This window comes from Leucopleurus acutus (assembly GCF_964270905.1).
Source record: "Leucopleurus acutus genome assembly, chromosome: 4".
NCBI classification, from domain to species: domain Eukaryota; kingdom Metazoa; phylum Chordata; class Mammalia; order Artiodactyla; family Delphinidae; genus Leucopleurus; species Leucopleurus acutus.
In genome coordinates this window covers 1,112,104-1,131,496 of record NC_139146.1, presented here as the reverse complement: position 1 = coordinate 1,131,496, position 19,393 = coordinate 1,112,104, and the positions used below count along the sequence as shown (strand labels likewise).

The window sequence follows — 19,393 nt, the reverse complement described above, 5'->3', positions numbered from 1 at the left end:
ATGAGTTAAGGATGCAAACCACAGCCCTAGTTAGAGCAACAGCTAAGAAAATAATATTAAGAAGTAGAGCCAGTAGACAGATAAACAAGACGCTTTAGTTGCCAACAATTAAAGTCTGGGACATTCTACACAAAAATTCAGATTTCTGGCTTCTCTTAAAACATACCCAGGGTCATGGGGTTCAGATCTAACTCCAGGCCTAGGTCCCTGGTAATCATGACATGTATGTGAACCACATTTTCAAGATTGCTTGTTCCTGTTGGAATTTTCAGGTTTCTTTTAAATCTTTGAATATATTAAACATAACTGTTTTAAATATCTGGTCTTTGCAGGCCTGTGTCTACTGTTGTTGCTTTTATTTTCATTCATGGTACCTGTTTCTTCGGGCGTTTGGTCTTTTTTCCCTTCCTAATCTGATTGTGGGCTGCTTACTTTCCAGGATTCCACCCGGGACAACCCTTGAAGGCAGGGGCCCGCAGAGAGGGTCCGCCTTCACTTCCAACACGGCACTGCACGCCACTGACCAGTAATTTGATCTTTCTAGGAGTTTTTGGTTTTTTCAATCAAGGTTATACCAATAAATTAGAAAATCTTTCACTTTGTCTAGCATTTCAAGAAAAATATAAACCCTAACCAAGAGGGAGAAAACCTACACAGCCCACAATAACCATAAAAGAAAGGCCCAGAGAGCTTCGCTAGGTTCATGTGATGATGCCTCAATGGCCAATCGTTCTTATATTGGGTAGCCGGGGGGGGGGGGGGGGCGGCAAGTTTCAAAAGCAGAAAAGTGCAAAGAACAACAGGACACACTTGTATACTCACCACTCCAAAATGACAGTTTTCAGCATGTTGCCACATTTGCTTCATGTCTTTTTGACATGAAAAAAAGAAGACCCCCGGACAACGGCAACTGCAGACGCATGAGCCGAGGACAGGCACAGTGGGCACACGGCACCCGAGGGCTCCCAGACGGGAGAAGCCAGGCTCACCCCCACAGGCCGCCCACCGCCCACCACACGCCCGCAGCAGCATCCCGGGATTCTGGTTCTCCACGCCCACGTCACCCACCATGGGCCCCAAGTCCAACAGCGAGAAGCCAAACACAAGCTCCCGCTGCAGCTCCCACCTCCCGCAAGCCTTGCTCAGGGTGAATGAGTAAAACCAAGATGACATCTGCCTTTCAGGAACCCTAAGTTCCACTTACTCTCCCCATCGCCAGTTGACTACGCATCCTTCCAGTCTACGGGAGGTACCCAGGAACAGAGAACTGCTGTATGGGGTCTGCCTGCCAAGCAGCAATGCTACCACACTGGACTTGTGCTCTGCGATTTCATCAATCAGCACAGCTTGATCTCCCCCATGTTGATGTAAACAAGTGTAGCTCAGTCTTTCCGACTGCTGTGTATTATTCATCACATAAAAACAGCATTCCTATTGTTTAAATTATTCCAAAACATGGAAAATGATGGAGAGTTTCCCAAACATTATATAAGGCTGGCATAACTCTCAAAACCAGAAAAATGAGTACAGAAAAGAACTACAGACCAAGATCAGTAGAGTATGATTGTAAAAAAAAAATTACAAAATAGAAATAAATCAAACCCAGTCATTACCATATTAAAATAAGATATCACAGCTAAAGAGGGTGTATCCAAAAATGCTGATTCAACATTAGGGACTCTATTAACATTCCGTCACCATTTTAACACATTTCAGAAGATTTCTGGTGAAGGTAGCCAAATTATTATTTCTTTAACAAAAAAAGTTAGCTACATCACTTAACTGAAAACAGGAAAGGGCAAAATCTCCAGGTCCAGAGGTGAAGAGGGAAGAGCAATCAGCCTTACAGGGCCCAGCCTGCCTGGGCTCCCGCGCAGCTGCAGCGGTCGGAGGGCGTGGGGAGCTGCAGGGCCCCAGGCAGAGTGTGGAGGCCACTCTAGGGCTGGAATCTGGCCCTACCACCTTCCAGCTGTGGCAAGTGACCACACCCTCTCACCCAGCCTCCAGCTCACAGGCATCACCCAAAGCAGACCAGAGTGTCAGCTGTGACAGCGCTGTCACCTGAGCCACACCTCCAGCCAGTCCAGGGCTGGGCTCTCAGCAAACACCCACCAGAGACCACTGGGGAGACAGAATCACCCTCGAGAACTCTGCCTCAGAGGCTGTGGTGCCCCAAATCCTGAGCCAAGAAACATACGTAAAAATGGGTCTAGCATGAGTGACGCTGGTAGAGCCCTGCAAAGGCAACTGGGAAACTGCTCAGGGGACGGTTCTACAACCCAGAGCCCTCCCGCAAGACCTACTGTGAAGGCACGGTAATTAAGGCAGCCACTCCACACCTGTCAGACGGCCAGGATCCACAACACTGACAGCGCCACGTGCTGGCGAACCCTCATCACTGCCGGTGGGAACGCCGAATGGTGCAGCCACAATGGAAAGACAGGTTGGTGGTTTCTCACAAAACTAAACATACTCTTACCATACGATTCAGCAATCCCACTCCTTGGTATTTACCCAAGGAAACTGAAAACTTATGTCCACACAAAAACCTGCACACAGAGGTTTATAGCAGTTTCATTCATAATTGCCAAAACCCGGAAGCAACCAAGCTGTCCTTCAGCAGATGAATGAATTGATAAACTGTGGTACCTCCAGATAATGGAATATTGTTCAGCCTTAAAAAGGAATGAAGTATTGAGACATACTACAACATGGATGAACTTTGAATACATTATGCTAAGTAAAAGAATCTGGACACAAAAGGACAAATGTGTATCATTCCACTTTTTTTCTTTTTGGCCTCACCACATGGCATGGGGGACCCTAGTTCCCTGACCAGGGGTTGAACCCACGCCCTCGGTAGTGAAAGTGCGGAGTCCTAACCACTGGACCACCAGAGAACTCCCTGATTCCACTTATATGAGATCCCAAGAGTAATCAAATTCATAGAGACAGAAAGTAGAAAGGTAGCTGCAAGGGAATGGGGAGGAGAGGATGAAGAGTTAAGTGTTTAATGGGGAGTTTCAGTTTCACAAGATGAAAAAATTCTGGAGTGGATGGTGGTGACGGCTGCACAATAATGTGAACGTACTTAATGCCACTGAACTATACACTTAAAAATGGTCACGATGGTGATTTTTCGTTATGTATATGTTATCACACATACACACACACAAAGAATACTCTGCCCTCAGGGAGTTTACATTCCAATGGAGTTCCAGGAGAAACGAGGGAGGATGGGGGTAAGGTAATTTTCAAAGGGATAATAATCGAAATTTTCCAGAGATGAAAGGAAACTCAAGTATCCAGATTTAAAAGGGTACCCAGGGTTCTGAGCAAGATAAATAAAAGCAATCAATACCTCAGCACATCATTTCTGAAACCACATAACATGAAGGATAAAAAGAAAACCTTAAAACCTAAGTACCCATAAAGAATAAGTTAATTCACAGACTTCAGCATGAGAAAAGAAACAGAAACACAGACCTTTGTGCAGCCTCAACAGATAGGAGTAGATGACGGAGCCTCTCTAATGTGTTAAGGGAAAAAATAATTTCTCATCTAAATTATCACTGAACATGAGGCAAAATGTATTTTCAGACATGCAAAAACTAAGGGAGTTTCATATACATATCGCTTTCACAAACGAAATGCTAAAAGAGGTACTAGAGCAAGGATATAAACCCAGAAGGAGCACAGGGGAGAGTGGTAATTCTAAAACCATTTTTATATTTAAAAAGAACGTGAGGCCTCCTTTCTCACATTTACCTACACTCCGTGCAGAAACCCCAATTAAAATGACAGTAAGGAATTTCAAAGGAAGGGTAAACCCGCAAGGGCAAAGACAACAGAGGAATGAGTTAGAGACGCCAAACGCCAACAATGGGGAAGCCGACAGGAAGAGTCGCTCGGCGAGAGGCACGCTGCTGCAGGAGTAAGGCCCGTGGCTCGGGGCTCCTCTTGCCCACAAAGCCTTTCTCTTTTAAAATGTCTAAAATGACAAAAGGTGGGGGCTCCTTGGTGGCGCAGGGGTTAAGAATCCACCTGCCAATGCAGGGAACACGGGTTCGAGCACTGGTCCAGGAAGATCCCACATGCCGCAGAGCAACTAAGCCCGTGCGCCACAAATACTGAGCCTGCACTCTAGAGCCCGTGTGCCGCAACCACTGAGCCCGCGTGCCACAACTACTGAAGCCCATGCGCCTAGAGCCCGTGCTCTGCGACAAGAGACGCCACCGCAATGAGAAGCCCGCGCACAGCAACAAAGAGTAGCCCCCGCTTGATGCAACCAGAGAAAACCCGCACGCAGCAACAAAGACCCAACACAGCCAAAAATAAATAAATAAAATTTTAAAAAAAGACCCAATGCAGCCAAAGAGAAATAAATAAATATTTTTTAAAAACTAAAGGTGGGGCTTCCCTGGTGGCGCAGAGGTTAAGAGCCCGCCTGCCAGTGCACGGGATGCAGGTTCGAGCCCTGGTCCGGGGAGATCCCACATGCCACGGAGCAACTAAGCCTGTGCGCCACAACTACTGAGCCTGCGCTCTAGAGCCTGTGAGCCACAACTACGGAGCCCATGTGCCACAACTACTGAAGCCCATGCGCCTAGAGCCCGTGCTCCACAACAAGAGACGCCACCGCAATGAGAAGCCCGCGCACAGCAACAAAGAGTAGCCCCCGCTCGCCACGACTAGAGAAAGCCTGTGTACAGCAACAAAGACCCAAAGCAGCCAAAAATGAATACATTAATTGATTTTTAAAAAATAAATAAATATAACAAAATGTAACATACAATCATTGTGCAAAGGAAAGAAAACACTGACACACTTAAAGTGAAAAACGAAAATGTGGAAGTTAAAACAGAAAGTAACAGCTCAGAGTTGTCAGTGGTTTTCCAAGGGGAGCAGGAACAGGGTGGGGAGAGCCGAACATCATCTTGCTGCTTCCTGTAATAAGCTTTAAGAACTATATAATTAATCCCTTACATTTCACAGGCCCCTACAACATGAGCTGACACAGTAAGTGGCTGGGGGGGGCTAGGCAGCCCCTGCAGGGCCACATGGAACAGAGGAGGGGTCTCCAACATAAAGGGAAAGGCACCACTCTCAAAAGAAGGGAAAGGTGACCTGAATGACAACACTCAACACTGAAAACTAGTCAAGGAGCACAGGCCCTGTCCCAACATTTGGAGACACAGCAGTAAGCAAAGCGTGTACCTTATTCTTGCGGAGCTAATATTCCAGAGGGGAGAGACAGAGATTTTAAAATACAGATATAACATTAGGGAAAGAGGAAGGAGAAAGATGGGGTGGAGGATGGAAAAGTGGCAGGAAGAGTCACTGGAGCAACCCCCAAACTCCCTTCCCCGGGGCTCCGACCTCGGGCACACGAGGCCCCACTCTCTCGGCTGCTCAGAAATCCAGCTGCAGCCCGCTGAGTCCATTCTGCGAATCTGAGCAGAGGCATCAGGGAGAAGTCTCAATGCTGGACAGCAGGAAGGGCTTCAGGACGTCCCCCAGAGCCCAGCCAGGACAGGGACCAAGCTCCAGTCCTTCTTCTGGAGGCAGAAGAGAGACTTACATGGAAAAGTCAAGTTTGCAAGTATGGTTAAAACACACACACACATTTCCTAACATTCCCTTTGTTTCCAACATTTCACACTAATCTACCTGGAATAGATCTTGGTCCCACCTTCACTGAATGATGACAGGACCTCCAGTCTTACAGCAAAGAGCTCTCTGTAAAGAACAATGAGATCAGTACAGAGTCTGCTACAGAACAGGGGCTGAGGGCAGTGACGGCTCCATTACTCCGTAAGAACTCTCTACTGAGAAGCTTTATTTTATGGAATTTAGAATTGACTCACAGCAGAAGTCTTGCTTTTTCTGCAGAAATGCACCTATGACAGTAAAGACTTTATAACTGACCTATTCCTTGTTTTGTTTTGTTTTCACTGCAAAGAAGCTTGGAACCACACACAAGCTCAGGGTCAGCCTTGGGCCCACCACCTGTGTGCCTCTCTCCCCGCGGCCCCAACCTTAACGTTATGACGATGCATGAGTTGCTATCTTCCCTGACTCCATGCCTGTCTGTTCCCTCTATCTTCTCAGTGTAATATGACAAATCTTTGGACCCCTTACACACTGCCAGGGGTATGGAAAGTGGTGCAGCTGCAGCGGGAAACAATCGAGAAGTTCCTTAGCTGCCATGTGACCCAGCAATTCCACTCCTAGGATCTACCCAAGACAGAATTGAAAACATGTTCACACAAAAACTTGTACAAGAATTTTCACAGAATTATTCAAAAAACAACCCAATGTCCAACAACTGATAAACAGATAAAAGAAGAAGAAGTGATCTGGACTTCCCTGATGGTCCAGTGGTTAGGACTCTGCACTTCTACCGCCAGGGGGCCCAGGTTCAATCCCTGGTGGGGGAACTAAGATGCCACATGCCGCGCGGCAGGGAAAAAAAAGAAGTGTGATCTATCCATACAGTGGGATATTCAGTCATAAAAATGAATGAAGTAGGCTTCCCCGGTGGCACAGTGGTTAAGAATCTGCCTGCCAATGCAGGGGACACAAGTTTGAGCCCTGGTCCGGGAAGATCCCACATGCCTCGGAGCAACTAAGCCCGTGCACCACAGCTACTGAGCCTGCGCTCTAGAGTCTGTGAGCCACAACTACTGAGCCCGCGTGCCTAGAGCCCGTGCTCCACAGCAAGAGAAGACACCGCAATGAGAAGCCCGCGCACCGCAACAAAGAGTAGCCCCCGCTCGCCACAACTAGAGAAAGCCCGTGCATAGCAATGAAGACCCAATGTAGCAAAAAATTAAAAAAATTTTTTTAAATGAATGAAGTACGGAGACATGATACGACATGGATGAACCTTGAGAACACTGTGCTGAGAGAAAAAAGCCGGTCACAAAAGGCCACATACTACGTGATTCTATTCATATAAAATGTCTAGAATAGGCAAATCCGGAGACAAAGTAGAATGGTGGTTGCCAGGGGCTGGGGGACAAGGGGAAATGGGGAGTGACTGCCCAATAGGCACCAGGCTTCTCACTGAAATGACGAAAACATTCGGGAATTGGATAGTGGTGATGGTTGCATTAACACTGAGAATGTACTACAAAACCAACGAATTATATACTTTAAATAGTTTAATTGACGAATTTTAGGTTAATCTTATCTCAGTTTGTAACCTATCAAATCTTCTGTTGAATAGGAAAGGTATTAAACATATTAAGTTGCATCATTCACATGTCTGTGATGTATTTTCCTATTCTAATTCTAACACATGCCTAATGCATAACGATAAGTCACTGCACATAGCAGGGGCATGTGCTGCTCACACTGGGGACTCTAAGTCAAAAGAACTGGATCGAAGTCCACATAACGCAGTCCCTGACCCACCCCACCCACCGCCTGGCAACCAGCCCCACCCCAGCAGGAGAAGAACCGGAGTGTAGTCTAAGGACAGGGCACACCGGAGGGGGCGCTCAAGGCAGTGAACTACAAGACACAGCCAGCACGAGGACACTTGCCAAGATCTAGGGAAAACACCTGCTGATACTGACGGTGGGTCCTGACCAACTGGCCCTCAGTGAAGCCTCCACCCAGGACCTGCCGTCAGCTCCCAGACCTCCGTCTCAACAGTGGGCCTGCAGTCGAAGGCCATCAGACGTGTGAGGAAAACTTACCATGAGAGATAAGAATTTAAAAGCAGGGACTTCCCTGGTGGTCTAGTGGTTAACAATCCACCTTCCAATGCAGGGGACGCGGGTTCGATCCCTGGTTGGGGAACTAAGATCCCACATGTCACAGGGCAACTAAGCCCGTGCACCACAACTACTGAGCCCACGTGCCGCAAGAAGAAGATCTCGCATACCGCAACTAAGACCCGACGCAGCAAAATAAATAAATATTAAAAAAAGAAAAAGATGTTGCAAGAAGAAAGGCAACTGGAAATTCTAAACAGTAAAAAAATAAAATAAAGATGGCCGAAAATTTGCTGTAACTCCCCCACCAGGAGAGAAAATCTGTCTCTCCACATTCTTGATTCCGGCCTGGGCCTGTGACTGCTCCCACCAGCTACGGCAAAGGTGACGCCAGACCAGAGCCAGCCTCGCCTTTAAAAGGACTGGCGGGGCTTCCCTGGCGGCAGTGGCTGAGAGTCCGCCTGCCGATGCAGGGGACGCGGGTTCGTGCCCCGGTCCGGGAGGATCCCGCATGCCGCGGAGCGGCTGGGCCCGTGAGCCATGGCCGCTGGGCCTGCGCGTCCGGAGCCTGTGCTCCGCAACGGGAGAGGCCACAGCAGTGAGAGGCCCGCGTACCGCAAAAGAAAAAAAAAAGGACTGGCAGACAGGGAGTTCCCTGATGGCCTAGTGGTTAGGATTCCAGGCTTTCACTGCCATGGCCCAGGTTCAATCCCTGGTCGGGGAGCTGAGATCCCACAAGCTGCATGGTACGGCCTAAAAGTAAAAAATAAAAATAAGAAAAAAATAAAAGGACTGGCAACTTCACTTCCTCCTTCAGGAACCAGCCACCATGCTATGAGGAGGCCCAAGCAGCCTCACGGGAGGCCTATGTTGGGGAGAATGGTGGACCGTGGCCAACAGCCAATTCTAACACACAGACACAGGAAACAAACTCACACCACAAGAGCAGAAACCAGCTAACCCTGGCATACAACGTCCAAACTGCAAAACTGTAAACAAATAAATGTTGTTGTGCTTTCAGCCACTAAGTTCTGGAATAGCTTATCAGGGAGGAATAGATAACCCAGACACCACAAAATTGGGAAGAACTGGGGAAGGGGAAGTGGGAGGCCAGCGGGAAAGAAAGCTAAATCCTTATCTCCTGTAGATAGAACTTAACACATAACATATAAACCACAAAGTTCTCAACTCAGCAAAATTAGAAAGTTTTTTTTTTTTTTAAGTACAGATAGATACCACAAGAAACAGCTGGAAGAGCAGAGCAGTTGTCTCCTTGGAATAGTTACCTAGACTGTTACTGTTTGACATGACCCTCGCAGAGGAAACTGTCTTTAGGGCACCTGGTTCCGTCTGATCAATGAAAAGGTAAACTGGAAATACACCTAAACATTTGGTTGGTAAGACTGTAGTTATTACAGATTTTCCATAAAATGTACTTTCTGATTATAAAATTAATAATAATTAAGCTTTCTATTTTGCCTTGATGATGTGTCAAGAAACTGCACATCCTTGAAAATAAGATTTCTATAAACTCTAGGCTGGAATTCACAACTCAGTTTCTACTACATCATTCCCGTGCTGGGAACTCACAAAGGGAGGAGAGAGGTGAGAAGGTGCCAGGATCTGGGCACCAGCTGAAGGACCAGCTCTGAGACCTCCAGCCAATAGCAGAGAACAAGAGAAGCAGTTGGTACAGACCCAGGGAAGCAGCAATGGCTTCTAGGAGACAAGCCCACAACGAAGGCACAGCCAAGAACAGGGGCCAGGCTCCACCCAAACACCCAGGGTGCTGTGCCCGGCCCCAAGGAGTTACCTTGGAGTCCTCGAGAGGCAGAGCTGTAAAGCCAGGGCAAGGTCCTATGGAAACACGTTTCATTCCTCGTGGGCCATCAAGACACAGATTTCCTCTATCTCAGAGGTCTACCAACCTACAAAAATGAACAGGGCCCCTCTCCAAAGGAAGCAGAGTGGGTAATTACCTATGATGTGCTCTGACCCTTTGCTGATATAACTGTTAATTCACAGAAATCCCTAAAGCAGCCAAGAGCATACTGGCATCTGAGAAATGCACACAAGCTTAGCCTCCACGTTGGACAAACAAGAACTACCAATATTTTTTTCGAAGAAGTTGAATTTTAAGAAATAAATACTTTTTTATATAGATTTCAGAACTCAACAAAAAAGGATCCAATAAGCTGTTAACGTGACGCTCAATCCCAACTCATCTTCCACAAATAAGGTGGAAACACAACTTCAGATGCGGAACACAAGGGGGAAAACCCTGACATGCACCGTCCTCCATGCCTCCCCTGCAGCTCTCCTTCTGGGCGGTGCCGCTCCCCCAAAACAAGCCTTCCTTCCGCACCTGAGGAAGAGGAAGCAGCCTGAAGCCCGCCAGCTCCTCCCCATGCTCAGGCCAGCGCCCGCCTCCCCCCGCCCCAGAAAGAATCCAGCAGCTGAGAAGCCAGGGGCCTGGGGCAGGGCCCAGCCCGCGGGTCACAAGGACAGACCACACACCCCTCCGCGTCACACGCAGGCCTGGAGCGGGCTGCCTGCTCCCCGACACGGCACAGGGGCGGCCGCGGCGCCGACACGCAGGCCAGTCCAGGCGGCGGAGCGCGGGCAGGAGCCGCGCAGTCCTGGGGGCACTGCCAGGAGCAAGAGCTTCCACTCGAGTGGGGGCAGATGGGGGACAGCAAGACTGGGGGTCAGGAGAGCAGAAAGGGCACGATGACAAGTGGGGCGATCAACGTGAGAAACTGATACGTGAGTCAAGGACTCAATGAAAATTTTTTAAATTCCTCAATAGGCTTTTCCTTGCTCCCGAACCTCGAAACCCAAGTAAATGTAACGCTTACAAAAATACTGTCTAGACAATGAGTGGCGCTTCTACCTGTCTGCTTTCGTCAGACAAAACTCAGGGCCGTCACCGACACCCTCCCTACGCCGTCCCTCCCCCCCAGCCCACAGGCCTCAGCCCTTTTCCTGCAGAGCTCTTGCCCCGGCTGACCTGACGAGGCTGGCTCCTCCTGTCACAGCCAGAAGCCCGTTGCTGGCGGGCCACCTCCACCTTGCACCAGCACCACAGGCCCCGAGCCGGCTGACCAGCCAGCAGACCCGAGGCAGCAGCGCTCCACTCCGTGGGCATCGGAGGCCGCCGGCCCCACCCCAGAGCTTAGGACTCAGTAGGTCTAGGGTGGGCCCCAATACGCGTGTCTAAGAAGTTCCCAGGTGACAGATGCTGTCAGTCTGGGGACCACTGAGAACCCCTGGACTAGGTTACGGGGCCGCAACCTGGCTCAACCCAGAGGTTTCCCTCGTGCTCATAGTGCGTATCATGCGCTTCCACAGTGAGAAGGAAAAAGGGGTATCATGGAAGCACGCGACTCTCAGAGCGCCCAGTCAGAGATGACGCGTCCCTTTTCATTGTCCAAAGCAAATCACGTGGCCACGCCAAATTTCAACGGGGCAGAGCTGTTCAGTCCTACAAGGCACCCAAAGCAGGGACAGCTGGAAAGATTCTAACCCGAACACACAGTGAGCGCAGGCCGGTCTCCTGCACCCTCTTCCCTCTCCGGAATCCTCCCACCACCAACTTAGAGAGGACTCCAAGAAACGCACTTCCCAAAGCAAACAGATTCATGTCCGTCTCCCTCTCCCTCTCCCTCTCTCTCTCTCACACACACACACACAAACACACGCGCGCGCGCGCTTAAAACCCTCAAGGGCCTCACATTGCTCTCTAGATGAAAAGCCTTACTACAGCCTCAGAGAGCCTGCCCTGCCCCACCCCTGCAGCCTGGGTCTACACATAGCTCCCTCACCCTCAGCTCCAGCCTCGTCAGCCTTCTGTCCACTCCCGTCACAGGCTCTCTGCACTGCCTGCTCCCTCATCTAGAACAGTCACACCACCCTTACCAAGCCCACCCTCTACCAAGGCCTCTTCTGCTCTCCGCTCCAGCCTCAGTCCCGTCAGGAAGTCCTTCCTGACACCCAACCCACAGTTAGGCATAATCTCCTTATAGATGTACTAAATGTACCCAACCTCTCCTTCGTGACTTTTCTTCCTCCGTCAGGGAGAATTCTGAACACACATAAAGGTAGAGAGAACAAGCAGGGCCCATGTACCGCACCACCATCACCCCACACCAGCCCTGATCCAGCCACACCCTCACGGCTCCCTTTCCACAGAACTGTGAAGCCAATCGCAGATGGTGTATCATTTCTTTGATAAATTCTGTATGCATGCCTACAAGGTACAAATTCTTTTCTTAAACAAAACCAAACCACTATGGCAGCTAAAAAAAAAAAAGAATTCCTTAATGACAAATTGAGTCAGTGTTCTAATTTCTAATTGTCCCAAATACCATAAACAGTGTTGAGTCACATCTCTAACTAACTGGCCCGTCCTGGATGCACATAAGCCCTCCGTAGTGCAATCAGCCTCTTATCCACATCCCCCTTCTCTTTCCTTGTGGAAGAGACCTGGTCGCTGGTCCTGCAGGCTCCCACGTGCTGAGCTCCGCCAGTGGCAATCCCGCAGTGTAGTTTAATGTGTTCCTTTCCCCACCCCCATATTTCCTATTAATTGCTTGTGGGAGGTAAAGGCCTGATCAGTTTCAGGTTCAGTTATTTAGCAAGACTATTTCACAGGTTTTTCTTTTTTTCTTTTTGTTATTTTTTAAAATAAATTTATTTATTTATTTATTTATGGCTGTGTTGGGTCTTCGCTGCTGCGCGCAGGCTTTTTCCACTTGCGGCGAGCAGGGCTAGTCCTCGTTGTGGTGCGCAGGCTTCTCATTTTGGTGGAGCGCGGGCTCTAGGCGCGCGGGCTCCGTAGCTGTGGCTCGCGGGCTCTAGCGCGCAGGCTCAGTAGCTGTGGCGCACGGGCTTAGCTGCTCTGCGGCATGTGGGATCCTCCCGCACCAGGGCTCGAACCCGCGTGCCCTGGTACAGATTTTTCAAGATGCAATCTTTTGTCCACCGTTTCTCCTGTTTCATCCCTCTCACAGGTCCGTCAAGTCCGTGAGACCAAGGACATGGGTGTTTCGGCTCATCACTGGAACACAGCTAATTTCTTAATTCTCAGTGAATGAAGAAATGTCGCCAGAAGTACACTGCCATACTAACTAACAAAATACACTGGCCCACCCTCCTATTTATATAGAGACAGCACAGACAGTCTTATGTGCAACATGCTGCCATGACAGGGCCTGGTGCACCTGGGAACAGAAAACCAAACACACCTAGTGCCATGGGCGCAGCGTCGGCAACACTAGAGGAAACAAATGAAGGTGGAGCTGTAAGAGCAGCTCAGCAAGGCCAACTGGGACGCCTTAGGAAGGAGCCACAGCAATGCAAGGACCGTGAGATGGAGCACAGCTCATCCCCGAGGGGCAGCAGCATGGCGATGAGATCTCAGCAGCTACAAGGGGCCAGGGAGCAAAGATGCTAGAAAACACAAAGGGGCCACACGCCACGCTCAAGACCTAAGGCTTCCTCTTCTGGGTGAACAGGAAGGCACAAGAGACACATTTTCAGCTGGTAGGTGACATCAGTTTCTTTTTGGAAGGAACCAAGGTAGATCAGAAACGAGGCCCACCTTCAGTTTCACTAGTTCACAGGGAGATAAAAATGGTGCCCTCTCCACCCAATCTTTCAAATTGTGAATATTAGGATCACCTGGGCCTCTTTTTAAATTTTATTTCATTTATTTATTTTTTGGAGGTGTTCGGTCTTCCTTGCTGCGCACGGGCTTCTCACTGTGGTGGCTTCTCCTGTTGCGGAGCGCGGGCTCTAGGCGCACGGGCTTCAGTAGTTGTGGCACGTGGGCTCAGTAGTTGTGGCTCTTGAGCTCTAGAGCACAGGCTCAGTAGTTGTGGCGCACGGGCTTAGTTGCTCCTTGGCATGTGGGATCTTCCCGGACCAGGGCTCAAACCCATGTGTCCTGCATTGGCAGGAGGACTCCTAACCACTGTGCCACCAGGAAGTCCCCAACCCTCCCCTCTTATTCTGAGCCCCCATGCTGCACCCCAGCCCATCAGTGCCACTACAGCCCTCTCTCCTGCATCTGTCCACTCTTCCTACCCCACCTCCTGTGCCTGGGTAAGGCCACCGTTCTCTAGCAGTGGTCTATGAGCCTCCTCTCTAACCTCTCTCACCTGCCCATGGCCCTCCACCTTGCCAACCTCACACTAGGGCAAGCACGCCTACGCCAATCCCCTTTATCCACACCACTTCTTATACGTGAGCCAGCACACAAGGGGCTGAGAGTCTGTTCATGCAAGCAGTCACTCAATGTCTGACAGTCATTAGGGTACTGTCCTAGGCACTGGGGGTATCACAGTAAGTAGAGCCAAAAGGAGAAAAATCTCCACCCTTATAGACATCTTGATGCAGTCAGGCAGGCAGACAAATAAGGAAAACACCCAGAATGTCAGAGGATAAGAGTCATGGAAAAGAAGCTACAGCAGATGGGCAGAGCCAGACAGCAAGAGGGTGTCTGAAATCAGTGGTCAGGGACGGTGCCTGAGAAGGGGAGGTTTGAGCAAAGACCTAAAGGCAGGTAGAGAGGAAGCCAGGCAGGTGTCCAAGTAGAAGGAATAGCAGGTACAGCAGCATGGCTGCAGTACCTGAGGCAGGCCAGAGGCCAGAATGGCTGGAGCAGAGTGAGAATGCAGTGCGCAAAGGTGAGCGAAGCACAAAGTGTTCAAGACATACCTACAAGGGCTCCCAAGACTGGCAGGGAGTCTGGGGTCGTTTTCTAGGAGTGAGGTGCAAGCTGAGAGATGAATGAGAAGGAATTAATACGAAAAGCCAGCTGTGCCCACACATGCACTGAAGTGTAAGTGTGTGTATGGGGGTCACAGGGGAGAGCAGGGGCAAAAACTGACCATGCCAAGGCCCAAGGAAAAAGCATGGCAGCAACAGATGGGCTGAAGAGGTCAGGTGAGATCAAAATAAGACGTGCAGGGGACTTCCCTCGTGGTGCAGTGGTTAAGAATCCGCCTGCCAATGCAGGGGACACGGGTTCGATCCCACATGCTGCAGAGCAACTAAGCCCAGGCACCACAACTACTGAGCCTGTGCTCTAGAGCTCACGAGCCACAACTACTGAAGCCTGTGCACCCCAGAGCCTGTGCTCCACAACAAGAGAAGCCACCACAATGAGAAGCCCACGCACCGCAATGAAGAGCAGCCCCCGCTCACTGCAACTAGAGAAAGCCCGCGCGCAACAACGAAGACCCAACACAGCCAAAAATAAAAAATATAATAAAATTTTAAAAAAAAACATAATCTTAAAAAAAAAGAAAAGAAGTGCAGTGAGAGGCAGAACACCCAGTGAGAGATTGGTCTTGAACCCCAAAGGGCACTGGAGCTCCTGGAGAAGGGGCCTCACATGATCACACGTGCATTTTAGACAGACTAGGCAGGGTGTGGAGAGCTGAGCGAGGGTCGCACAACTGGAGTCAGAGACATGCTTTCTGATCTGTCCACCTATGTAACCAGCAGCACAGCCCAAGGGAAAAACTCACCAAGATGTGAAAACTGCTGACATAAACATACCCTTAACAGCATGACACACTTCATCCAGATCATCAATTCTTTCTATGACAAGCCAGTCAACTTAAAAATTGAGCTCCCAGGACTTCCCTGTGGTCCAGTGGTAAAGAATCCACCTTACAATGCAGGGATGTGGGTTCGATCCCTGGTCAGGGAACTAAGACCCCACATGCCGCAGGGCAACTGAGCCCGCGCGCCACAACTACTGAGCTCGCGCGCCTCAACTACAGAGCCCGCGTGCCACAAATTACAGAGCCCACGCGCTCTGGAGCCCGCACGCCTTGGATCCTGCACACCAAAACTAGAGAAGAGAAAACCCGCACACCACAACGAAAGATCCCGCATGCCTCAGCAAGGATCCCATGTGCCACAACTAAGACCTGAGGTAGCCAAAAATAAATAAAATAAATAAATAATAAATCTTAAAAAAAAATTGAGCTCCCAACTCCTCCAGTAAGATAAAACATTGTTTCTCTACACACCCACTAGGGAAGTCTCACTACTGGGGCTTTTGAGCTGCAGGCCAGCACTCAGCTCAACCACTACTTAGCAGTTTCCATCCTTGTATGTCTTGTTGAAACTATTAGGTATTACAGACATTAAGATGCTTTGAAAACTCATCTTTGGCCGTTTGTTTTCTGGAAGACAAACTCAAGAACAAAACTACTTCAAGACAGCCTGAATTTTTAAAGTAGCAAACCAAATCTCATCAAATCAGTTCCTTCAAAAGCTATACTGCAACCGACAGACAAATGCAAAATGCTGACGAGTCCCCGGGGTAACTAATTTAAGTCTTTTTCTCTCCAAAAGAAATACGTTTTATGTAAATAACAGTTCCTAAAAAATGAAATTAACAAATCACATAAAGGCAGTTTGTAAAGTATAAGCATAATCCTGGGAATTTCCATGTCACCTCTTGCTTTTGTGTACTTTATATTCTTTTTATTTTGCCCAGGGATACAGAGAAGTACAGTAGAAACATCACTGCTTGATTCATCCTGGTGGTGGATACAGGTCTACTCTATTATTTGTTTGCAATATTTCATAGTTAATTTTGATTTAACATTTGAGTTACCTATGATGAGAAAAGGAAAAGAAACAGCCCTGCCTAGCAAACAGTGTCTTAGCTCCCCAATTAAAGTAGGGTGACCTTAGGCCAGCCCCTTACTTTCCATACCCAGCTTCTTCCAGAGGGTCCCTTTCTGCTCCAACATGACTTACAAAAAAGAGAGGCAAACAGGCCACATGCTGGCATTAAAATGGGTTGTTTATCCCAAGTCATATGCCCATTTATTTATTCAGCATTCACTGAGTGCCTGCCATGAGAAGGCACCAGCAGAGGCCAGGCTGCCCAAGGCTATAAGAGTCCTACCTCAAGAGCTCTCCAACAGGAGAGAAAAGTCACATATGGCCACTGAAGGGCTGGGTCCTCTGTGCTCAAAAGGGAGGACAAGCAGTGGTCCACACCCAACAACAGTCCATGCAGAGGCCTGGGTCAGGATAGGGCACCACATATTTGGGGAACAAGGACACATTTAGTGCAGTCCAGCAGAGATAAGAGTGAAGCTCAGAAGACTAAGATGCTTATCCAAATCTGCATACATTCTATAGCCAACCAGTCCAACCCAAAAAAAACATCAACCAACCAACCAAAAACTGTACACTAGAATATGTATGGGAAAAGCCTTGTATCTTCAGTTCCCACTGATTAATTAAAGTGTTTACTTAGAAAGGTTACTTGTGTAGATTAGAAAGGGCAGGGCAAAATACATTTGGAACTTCAGCATCATCTTAGCACATCCTTTTCAAATGTGTGTGCTCAGTGGCAATCCTATATCTCATATAGCACACATTTTATTAGTGTTTTCTATTCTCTCACCAGCACTTCTTAGTAAGTATAATTCCACCTATTTTTACATGTTTTACACTGAAGCATCAAACCGTAAAAAAGTAACTAATTAGCTTCCATTCTGCCATATGAGTAAACCTTTTAAAATTGTACTACTTGTAGGAGGAGAAGTCATCCGGATAAATGGAAGGCTTGGCCCACTCTTCCATAACTAGGCCACAGGGTCTCTAATTCCTAACTTCTCACAATTCTGACTTATTCTCCCCATCTGATTCCTCACATTTGAGCAGGTACTATTTTAACGGCCCTGTGTAAATCGGCTGAATAAAAACCATAAGCCTAGTAGCCACACGTGGTAGCCTGTTTACCTTACTGTTTTGTTCTGTCTCCACAAATTTCAAATTATGGTAGTTTAGACGTTACATATGAATATATCATAAAAGTGCACACAGAATAATAAACTGCCCATCACTTTTTATTTATTTACTTTTTTGGCCATGCCACACCGCGTGCGGGATCTTAGTTCCCCGACCAGGGATCGAACCCGTGCCCCCTGCACTGGAAGCACAGAGTCTTAACCACTAGACCGCCAGGGAAGTCCCATGCCCATCATTTTTTGAAACTCAGAAAGTTATTTTTCTAATACTCTTAAACTGGAATGTTTACCACTGGAATCCCAGGCCAGCCTGATCTGTAGCAATGCCGTCAGGAGGGGAGGACTTTTGTACTACATAGATCACAGTTCTTCACAAAAGCTTACGCAAACTCACAACCCTGCAGAAAGTCCTCACTTTACCAACCACTGGCCCAAAATTGAAGGCTGCTGGGCGTCTGAGAAAATGGAAGAAAAGGAAAGGAAATGACTCAAAGTAATCGTGCTTAAGGCATGAGTCCTCTTCACTTCCAGTCGGCAGTTTAGATTTGAACTACGGTCGGTGGTGAGGTACAGGAGCACACCAACCACGCCAGGAAAGGGCTGTGCTCCCAGGACTTGTTTCCCTCGTGGTGCTGATTAGAGCTGTGCTTCTTTAATGGTGCTCTCGTCACATTTAAATATGTAACGAGGATATTTAAAACAATTGGGAAAATAAGAGTTAAATTCCCAGCTTCATACATGAGATGGCTCCTAACTTATTTTCCATCTTAATAATCTCATTTTAAAATACATAAAGTAAGAGTCGGTATAATCGACGCGTGGTAGCAACGTGAGGTTTTTAAGTTGTTTAGTGATTAGGGAACACACATCTTGGCGTTTAAGTCATTTAAAAGTCAAGGCCTTGAAAGTCTGAGCGCGGGCTGTCAGTCCTGAAGAACTTCCCTAACCTCGCTCTGAAGTCACCCGAACCGAATGGGTCCCCTGTTCTGCTACACGCGCACACGCGCACACACCCCGGAGCCCTAATTACCTGCCTAAGAATGATTAGCGTCCCAGTGAGACCAAGTTTCCCCCCGCATGTCAAACCTGTGACCACTCACGTCCCGGCATCGGCGAGAGGGAGAAAAAGCTAAGGCTGCACCGGGTCCTGCGCCTTCTGCCCAGAGTCGAGAGCAGCAGCATCGCTTAAACGCCGAGATTTTAAACCGCCCTTCTGGCGAGTGGGGCAGAGTCGGCCGTGCGGCCGGGCCGCTCCGCTGCGCGGCCGGGGCCTCGGGGCCGCCGTCTGGCCAAGCGCGGGGGCCGAGGGCCGGCAGCCCCGGGCGGGGTCCCCGCGCCTCCACCTGCCAAGGCCCGGAGCTCCGGCCGCCCGCGCTGACCAACGGCCGGCGTCCGAGTGTCACCCGGACCCTCCGCAGACAAAAAGCGCCTCCCCGGCCCCGGCCGCCCCTCCCACCGCCGCCCGGCCCCGGCCCCGGCCAGCGCCTCACAAAGGCCGGCCCGGCCCGCTGGGCGCCGCAGCGAACAAAGGCCGCCGGCCCGCGGGCCGGCACAGGTGCAGCCGCCGGCCGCCGGGCCCAACATGGCCGCGCCCGCCCGCCCGCCCGGCCCCGTTAGCCCGCCCGCCCGCCCGGCCCCTCAGCCCCTCAGCCCTCCGCCCCTCAGGCCCGCGGCGGTTGGGCCGGCGGCGCCAGTGACCTGTTGTGCGGCGCATCCTCCGGCGGCGGCGGCTCTCCGGTGCGGCGGCTCCGGCGGCGGCGGCCGGGGAGGGGGCCGGGGCCGGGGCCGCGGGGGAGGGAGGGAGGGAGGGCCGAGGGAGGGGAGGGGGCGGCGGCGGCGGCGGCGGCGGCGGCGGCGGGCGCAGCGCGGCCAGGCCGAGGC

The 19,393-nt window shown here is 49.7% G+C and overlaps 1 protein-coding gene across 1 annotated transcript in view; it reads right to left on the bottom strand.

The window, feature by feature from the left end:
- Nucleotides 1-19,277, bottom strand: part of NSD2 (nuclear receptor binding SET domain protein 2) — a 73,710-nt gene extending 54,433 nt beyond the window's left edge. The window contains exon 1 of the mRNA XM_082838354.1: nt 19,211-19,277. The gene's annotated coding sequence lies outside the window, so the exon portion shown is untranslated. The remainder of the gene's footprint in view (nt 1-19,210) is intronic.
- Nucleotides 19,278-19,393: the final 116 nt, after the last annotated feature.